Genomic DNA, 9,690 nt, shown 5'->3' on the forward strand with positions numbered 1-9,690 from the left:
AATGATTTCCGCATTCCGTTGGGTCACCTCTCTTTGGAATAAGTACAAATATGGATCTCTTCCAATCAGTTGGCCAGATAGTTGTCTTCCAAATTTCTTGGCAGAGATGAGTGAGTGCCTCCTGTGCCGCTTCACTTTCTGAAAGATTTCCATTTTTATTGCATCAGTTACTGGTGCCTTGTTCTTTGCCAGTTCCTACAATGCACTTTGGACTTCCTCCTTAATATCATTGGCTCTTGATCATATACTACTCTTTAAACGGTTGAACATGAACCATTTCCTTTTGGTACAGTGACTCTGTGTATTCCCTCCCTCTTCTTTTGATTCTTTCTGCATCATTCAATAATTTGCCCAGAAAATCCTTTAATAACAAAAGTCGAGCCTTGAATTTTGTCTTCAGTTCCCTTAGCTTGAGAAATGCTGAGCGTGTTCTTCCTTTTTGGTTTTCTGAATCTAGAGCTTTACACATTTTGTTGTAATATTTGGCTTTATCTTCTTCAGCTGATCTTTGAAATTTTCTGTTCAGCTCTTGTACTTCCTCATTCCTTCCATTTGCTTTAGCAGGTCTATACTGGAGAACAAGTTTCAGTGTCTGTTCTGACATCCATTTTGGCCTTTATCTTCTTTCTTGTCTTCTTAATGACTTTTTACTTACTTGATGTCATCCCACAAGTCTTCTGGTCTTTGGTCTTCAGTGTTTAGTGTATCAGTCTGTTCTTCAGATGATCTCTAAATTCAGGTGGGATATATTCAAGGTCTTATTTTGGTTCTCATGGACTTGTTTTCATTTTCTTCAGCTTCAGTTTGAATTTGCCTATGAGTAATTTATGGTCTGTTCCACAATCTGCCTCTGTCCTTGTTTTGAATGATGATATGGAGTTTTTCCATCATCTCTTTCCACATATGTAGTCAGTTTGATTTCTATGTATTCCTTCTGGTGTGGTCCATGTGTATAGTCATCTCCTGTGTAGTCTAAAGAAGGTATTTGAAATGAACAAATCATTGATTTTGCAGAATTCTATAATGCGATCTCCAGCATTGTTTATGTCACCAAGGCTATATTTCCCAACTACTAATCCTTCCTGTTTGCTTCCAATCTTTGCATTCCAATCACCACTAATGATCAATACATCTTGATCGCAGGTTTGATCAATTTCAGATTGAAGAAGTTGGCACAATTCTTGAATTTCATCCTCACTGGCTTTAGTGGTTGATGCGTTAAGTTTAAATACTAGTGGTATTAATTGGTCTTCTTTGTAGGAGAATGGATATTATCCTATCACAGACAGCATTGTACCTCATGACTGATCTGGATATGTTCTTTTTGACAGTGAATGCATTACCATTCTTCTTCAATTTGTCATTCCCAGCATAGTAAACCATGTGGTTGTCAGATTCAAATTAGCCAATACCAGTCCATTTCAGCCCACTGATGCCTAAAATATCAATGTTTATATGTGTTCCATTTCAGTTTTTATAATTTCTAATTTTCCTAGATTCATATTTCATACATTCCATATTTTTATTATTAATAGATGTTTACTGCTATTTCTCTTCATTTTGAGTTGTGCTCCATTATCAAATGAATGTCCCGTGGGCTTTACTCCCAGGAGCTTTACTCCATTCATGCCATCACGGTCAACTCTACTTTGAGGAGGCATCTCTTCCCCAGTCGCATTTTGAGTGCCTTCCAACATGAGGAACTCATTTTTAGGCACTGTATCTGACAGTGTTTCTCTGCTATTCATAAGGTTTTTCAGTGACTGAATATTCGGAAGTAGTTAGTCTCTCCTTCTTCCTAGTCTGTCTTCATCTGGCAGTTCATCTGAAACCTGTCCACCATGGGTGACAGTGCCGGTATTTAAAATACCAATGGCATAGCTTCCAGAATCACAGCAACTCACAAGCCATTCCAGTATGACAAGCTGACAGACCAGTGGTGGGGTTTCATATTTACTCCTTAGTAAATTAATTGCTAATCCATGGAAACACAGTTTCAGTATGCAGGGTCAGTGATATATGCTATAAGGTAAGAGAAGGTAACAAAAGGGCATTTCTCCTGGGTTGAAAACAGTGTGGCCATTTCATAGTGTTCAGCTTTTCCCCTCTACACTCCACCATAATGCCCCTAAATGACCTTTAGAATCTTACTGACAGTCTTCCACACAATACCTTGGGCCTGGGCATTGCAGAATTTCAACCAAAGGCCCCCATAATAATACATACTATTGCAAAGCACTATCCCCTGGCACAAGATCCCCATGATAGATAGAAGGGAAAGATACTATGAATTCCAGGTGCTGGTATTTCCAGGAGCAATATTCCATGGCAAGCCAACTGCAAAAGAGATGGGGATTTTGCCACATACCCAACAATCTGATCGAGTCTTTACATCAGTAACTTTACATCAGCAACCACAGGCCCTAGCCATACCCTTTTGGGCAGCTGGTGACATCCAATTGACAGTCTTATAATACAGCTATAGCTTCAAGAGCCTGCATCTGCTATACTGCTACTTTAGTTTCATTAAAGGACATAGGAGTCCGAGTCCATCTCGGAAGTCCAGTCCCAAATGTTCTCTTTCCTCACTAGATGGTTCAGGAAGTGCAAAGATGAGGAATAAAGGACCTCCAATACCCCAATATCTCTAGAAATGTCTACAACTCTTTCAATTTGGTAGGTCAGGGATATGCTTTCCTCTTATCAATTACAGTCTCAGGGAACAAGTTTGTCTTCCCCGACCACACAACACCTAAGAATTTCACAGATGATTCAGTGCCTTTCAGTTTGACACTGTTGATGGCTCATCCTTGATAGCTTAAATGTGTGCTATTAATTGTGGTGCTATTTGTTGAAGCTAGGAGACAAAATCACAGGTTACCAAGGCATCATTGATATAATGGAGCAAATGAACACCCTGGGGCTTGGCCCACTTCCCCATGTCCTGACTCACCAACCTATGAATCAAGGTGCACTCAGCCTCAGTATCTACTAAGACTAAAATGCTGCTTGTTCTGGGAGATCAATGGATGGTTAGCTCTACATAGGGTTTCTGGTTCCCCTGATAGTCTCTGCATTCTAATTTAAGAGTGTCTGCATTTCCTATGTTGGAAGGGAACTAGGAACAATGAGGTCCTGAGGATTTCTCCTTTAACAAACTGCTATTTGAGTCAAACTTTTTGCTACACCTTCACTAGCACCACATATGGTTTCTTGTCAATTTTGTTTCAGGGGTGCTAACAGCAAACAAGTCAATCCACAATTAAGACATTCCGTCTGGAGAGCCTATCTGTGTCCCCCAAGTTTGGTACAACCTGAGTAGCCCAGGACACAGGCTGTCCTACTATGGGGCTTAATATAGACACCAGAGCACCGAACTACTGATTAGTAACTGATTGTATAATATCTTTCATATTGCCTGTGTGCAGCTCATTATTGGAATCCCAATAATATTCTGTGTACGCAGTGTGCTTAATCCCTATCTCTGTAATCACTTCCTAAAGTTTCTCCATAGCTGTCTAGTGTATGGGGAAGCCCATGCTATTTCCCTCATTAGGCCAGGGAGCCTTACAGGCAGCTATAACCCACAAAAGAACAAATACTACCTAGATATCTTCCATTGTAGTCTAGAGGTGCTGCTGCAGTGAAGGGTGAGTGGTTACAGAGGCCACCTTAGACATTTCAAAGCCGTGAGTATGATTGCCCTTTGCCGCCATATCCAACAGGCAGAGGATCCAACATTGGATAGATAACTTCACAAACTGAACAGCAGTGTAGTCTTGCATGGTGATGTTTTGCTGCTGCTCAGGTACCAGCAAATCAGTGGGATCCATGCCAACTGGAGAGAGCTGGTCTGTTTTAGCCTTGGTAACTAGGGCCAATCATACTTCCAGGAGGGTATCTCTATTCTATTCCCTTGATTCTCCATCTCTAACTTAGTTGAAGATGTCAGAGGGTCCTATCACATGTTATCTCAATATGCCTTCCTGATTAGAGTGTGTACCCATTGAAAGGATGGGAGTTGCTACTTCACTTTTCCTAAGTGACAAACCAAGATTTCTATGGTGGAATCTGATGTTTGGAGGCAGGTACCAAGGACCTCAGTGGTGCTGGTCTTGCCACCATGCCTATCTTTCCAAATGTAACTTATCTTACTGTCTTCTAGAGTCTAGCCCTGTTGTCACTTCTGCTTTACTAGTGACATGCACTGTGCATAGGCAGAACCAGGCTACCAAGGTGACCAGTGTCTTTGTGTCCATTTTAGCCTTACAGACCCCAACTTCCTGCAGCATATTCAAGGCATCCTCATACTTATGCTTTGGTCCCCATGTGTCTAACAACTCTGCCATGGGATCACACTTGGATCCTAATCCCAGGATTTCCCCTGCAGAATCCCTTTTCTCTCTCATCTTGCCTCAGAAATCTTGAGTTTATTTAGTCCTTTAGGTGACACACCAATTGTTTGGGTTTGGGACTAGAAGGGAAAGTCCTTCTGCATGTGTGGGTGCTGAGACACTGAAATAGTAATCAGGAGTCAGCCCAAGAGACATTGGTTTACCACAAAAAAGAAAAAAGAAAAGGGAAAGTTTACAAACTGAGAAATTTACTAACCAGGATGACAACAGTGGCTGTTTGTAGTTATTGTGAGCTGAAAATCAAGATTTTCAGGGGGAGTTTTGGGTCCCTTTTATATTATGTGGTAAACAACTCTATTATTCCAGGAAAGAATGGAGGCAGGGGTGGCATGAAGAGAGAGTTCTATATCTAGACGAACCACAGAGGGTAAAACCAGAAAACAACCTGGTTCCAGGTGCTTGCTGTTCCCTAATAGGTAAGGAGCTAGTTCATGGAAACAGAGTTTCAGTGTACAGGGTCAGGGATATATGACAGAGGTGGAGAGAGGGGAAGTGATAGGACGTTTTTCCTCAGTTGGTATGAGTGTGGCCATTTTTTTTTTTTTGAACATTCAGTGTTTGTTCCTACATGGGCATCTAAATATCTTTATCAGAAACACAAACACACATTTTGTGTGTTTACTATTTGTTCTAAGCTAGGATTCTTACTTGTATTGAGTTGAAGTCACCTTGCTTATACTCAGTGGAGACCATAAAGAGAAAATGACTTTGCAGAGGGTGGAGGAGGGTTGGAAAGATTTTTATTAGCTACATAATCAACAGGATTCCTGGGTTTATAAATTGGAAAATGAACTTTATCCTAAGAAAGCCAGGAATTCATACTCCGAAATCATAACAATCACCACCGATAAGCATTATTCTGGTGCCCCTGGATTTCTTAATACTGGGATTTGAACAAGTTTTAAAATTTCTGTTCTACTGATAAACATGCCTGAAAGAATGTCTTGATTTTACCAAATTATGTCTGGTGTCCTTTTACCAGTCAAAAAAAAGATTAGTGTATAGGATCAGTATTGTACTTGAAACCCTGTGATTCATGAAGAATATACTAGAAATGTATATGGAAACATATAAAAAATTAGAATTTTTATGCAATTATAATTTTAACATATTTTATGAGGATAAGTAAAAAAAAGTATTGTTACTTGGATTCTAGTTCATACATGAACAGGTTTTTTTCCAGACAAAAATATTTAAGTAATGTCTCTGACAAGTAGATTGCTGCAGACAAGTTTTCCAAGTAGTACACTTATCCTAGTCTCATTAGATTGGCCAAGTGGCAACATAAATGGACTCAAGCGTGGCAACAGTAGTGAGGTTGGCCCAGGATTAGAGAGTGTTTCGTTCTGCTGTGCATAAGGTCACTATGGGTCAGTGCCAACTCAATGGCACCTAACAGCAACAACAAGTCTCATTAGGGCGTTTCCCAAACAAGAAGGGCTAATCAAAAAACTGGCTTCCAAGGGGATGTGTTGCACCAGGAAATTTCAAGATATAATGATCAGCTCAAACAAGTTTTACAAATATTAATACCCTCTTTTAAAACTATATATACTTTTGGGATATATATATATAGAGAGAGAGCTCTGGTTGCATAGTGGTTACGAACTGTGCTGTGGACCTCAGGGTCAGCAGTTTGAAACTACCAGCTGTTCCATGGGAGAAAGATGAGGCTTTCTGCTCCCGTAAAGATTTACAGCCTCGGAAACCCTGTACAGGGTCACTATGAGTCAGAACTGCACCGGACTACAAAATTGGAACCCATATATGTATTTGTTGTTCTTGTTAAGTACCATATAGTCAATTCCAACTCATAGTTACACTGTATAGGGTTTATGAAGTGTGGTTGGAGGGTTTGGACCACCAACCTTGTGATTCAAGTTGTTCATGTATCTATATTCAGAACATTGTATTTCCAAGGTAGTGTATATATTCCCTGATGTGGTACTGTAGGATCAGCACTGAACTATGAAAAATAAGGAAAGCTGTTTAAAACCACCAGCTGCTTCTCATTAACCCTATATTGTGTTGCCATAAATAGGAACTGACTGACAGTACTTAACAACAGCAACAACATCTCCTTTTAGTATTTGGATACCTGCTTATGTCTTCAATTGTCATAACCATTCTTGTGCCAGTCTCCTCCTTATTGTATATTATTCTTCCCATCACCAGAGGTAACCAATGTCTACCTTCTACTCAGTGAACCGACTCCCTTCCCTCCCACCCCTAGTTACCAACAAGTATTGTTCCTTTCAGTATGAAAACATTTTTTTGAGTTTTTCAATAGTGGTCTCTTACAATATTTGTCCTTTTGATTAATTTCATTCAGCCTAATTTCCTCCAGGAGTTCTGGTGTGGCATTGTAGGTTAATGCACTGGACTGCAAATTCGGTTTAAACTGCATGGTCAGTGGCTCAAACTAATCAGCCACTCCTCAGAAACCCCATACAGGGTTCTTATTGTTGTACAGCTACTTTACTGCACTTAACAACATTGTCCTCGAGGTTCATCCATGCTGTGAGGTATTTCACAGATTTCTGTCGTTATTCTTCAGCATTGCGTGTACATAGGAAAGATCTTTTTTTGTTTGTTTGTTTTGTTTTTTTGTTAAATCTGCCTTTCCATTGGTGGATATTTAGACTCTCCTCATTTTTTGCTAGTGCTGTGATGAACATTGGTGTGTATATGTCTGTCTCCTGACTCTTGTTTCTTGTGTATATATAATCAAAATAGAATTATTGCTGGGTCATATAGTATTTATATTTCCAACTTTCTAAGTAAGCACTATTATTTTAAACAGTGGGGTGAACCATTTACAGTCCCCTAAGCAATATTGAAGGGTGCCAGTTTCTCCACACTCTTGTCAACATTTGTTGTTTTCTCTTTGTTTGTTTGCTTTTAATGCCAGGGTGAGATGATATCACATTGTTATTTTCAATTTGGTGTGATGTTGCAGGTTAATGGACTAGACTGCAAGGTAGATTTGAACCTCAACATTGGCGGTTCAACCTCGCCACTCAATAATACTCAGAAACCACATACAGGGTTGGTATGAGACAGAAACAACTCAAAAACACTTAATAATAACAATGGGTAATTATCACAAAAATCTCTTTAAATGTTTGTCAGATGCCTGAATGGTCTTCCTGGAGGAAATGTCTGTTTATGTCCTATGCCCATTTTTAAATTGGGTTGTTTTGTATTTTTCTTGCAGAGGTGTTGTAGTCTCTGTAAGTTTTAGTCTATTGTCTGATATTTCATTGAAAAATTGTTTCTCACATCTGTGGTCTCCCTTTTTAATCTTTTGGTGAAATATTTTGGTACACAAAAATGTCTGCTTTTTGGAGGTCCCAGTCACCTATTTTGTCTTCTACTGTTCATGTGTTTTTAACATTTATTGATAGTGTATGTATGCTGTGTATTAGATCCCTCTAGTTTGTCCCTATTTTCTCACTAATGAATTTTAAGTTCCTAGGTACAAGAACTGAACAGAAAATATCAAAGATCAACTCGAGAAGATAAAGCCAAATACTACAACAAAACGTGCAAAGATCTGGAGTCAGAAAACCAAAAAGGAAGAACATGCTCAGCATTTCTCAAGCTGGGGGAATGGAAGAAAAATTCAAGCCTTGACTTTCGTTATTGAAAGATTCTCTGGGTATATTATTGAATGATGCAGAAAACACCAAAAAAAGATGGAAGGAATACAAAGAGTCACTGTACCAAAAGGAAATGGTTAATGTTCAACTATTTCAAGAGGTAGCATATAACCAAGAGAAAATGATACTGAAGGAGGAAGTCCAAGGTACATTGAAGGAAATGGCAAAGAACAAGGCACCAGGAATTGATGGAATAAAAATTGAAATCTTTCAAGAAAGTGAGGTGGCACTGGAGGCTCTCACTCATCTATGCAAATGTATTTACAATTTTGCCAGTAACATTTAACGAAGAGACTTACTTCTGGAATCTTAAATTGCTCCAATGATCAATTTATGTTTCATTTTACCAATATCAGTCTGTTTTGACCACTCTGATTGTATAGAAAATTTGAGATCAGATAGTGAGAGGACTCTGATTTTGTTTCTCTTGTTAAACAATGCATTGCTTATCTGAGGTCTTGCCTTTCCATAAAGAGTTAGTGATATTTTTCCTTCACTTTACACACATGAGAATAGTCTAGACTTCCATTTCACAAATCTCTTCTGATATTTCATAGTAGTGTTTTATAGATTACTTTGTATAAGTCTTTTGTGTTTTCCTCAGGTTAGATTTACCACAAATTATTACATTTGGGGGGTCACTATCATAAGGCTTTATGCTTCCGTAAAGATTTACAGCCTTGGTAACCCTATGCAGGGACACTATGAGTCAGAACTGACTCCATGGCACACTACCACCACCACCATTGTAAATTACATTGTTTTCCTAAATTCTTACTTAGAGCTGTCTTTATCAGTATAGAGGAATCCAACTGATCTTTGCATACTGATTATGTACTCTGCTACTTTACTGAATTTTTCAGTGCATTCCCATAATTTTTTCACTTGGTCTTCTGAATTTTTATGTATAGGATAATTTTGTCTGCAATTAGAGAAAGTTACTTTTTGCCAATTTAGATATCTTTAATTTTCCTTTTTTGACTTATACATCTGCCTAAGATAAAGCACTATACTGAATAGGAGTGGTAATAAAGGACACCCTTGTCTGGTCTGGGGTTCAAAGAGAATTCTTTCTGTTTGCATTGAGAGTAATGTTACCTGTTGAATTTGTATTTATTCACCTCATTATGTTTAGGTATTTCCCTACAATTCGGGCTTTATTGAGAGTTTTAATCAGGATTGGATATTGGATTTTGTCAAATGCCTTTTCTGCATAAATTGATATGGTTATGTATTATTTCCCTCTGTTTTATTTATAGGGAGGATTATGTTGATTGTTTTTATAATCCTGAACTATTTTTGCAGCCCTTGTATGAATCCCACTTGGTCATGATATTATGTTTTGATATGTTGTTGAATTCTATCAGTTAGGATTTTGTTGAGAAGTTTTGCATCATTGTTCATTGCATCTATATTCTAGGTATACTGATCTATACCTTTCTTTTCTAGTGATTTATTTGCCAGATTTTGGTATGAGGGCTAGGGTTGCTTCATATAATGTATTTGGATATATTCCATCCATTTCTATGTTTTGTAATAATATGAGTATAATTGGTGTCATGTCTTCTCTGAATATTTGGTAGAATTCACCAGTATAGTCTTCTGGCCCAGAC

At 38.4% G+C, this 9,690-nt stretch overlaps 2 pseudogenes; one reads left to right on the forward strand and one right to left on the reverse strand.

The window, feature by feature from the left end:
* Positions 1–3,833, reverse strand: part of LOC102825914 — a 44,007-nt pseudogene extending 40,174 nt beyond the window's left edge.
* A 181-nt stretch (positions 3,834–4,014) lies between these two features.
* Positions 4,015–9,690, forward strand: part of LOC102826294 — a 49,660-nt pseudogene continuing 43,984 nt past the window's right edge.

Source organism: Chrysochloris asiatica, unplaced genomic scaffold (assembly GCF_000296735.1).
Source record: "Chrysochloris asiatica unplaced genomic scaffold, ChrAsi1.0 scaffold00011, whole genome shotgun sequence".
Classification (NCBI taxonomy): domain Eukaryota; kingdom Metazoa; phylum Chordata; class Mammalia; order Afrosoricida; family Chrysochloridae; genus Chrysochloris; species Chrysochloris asiatica.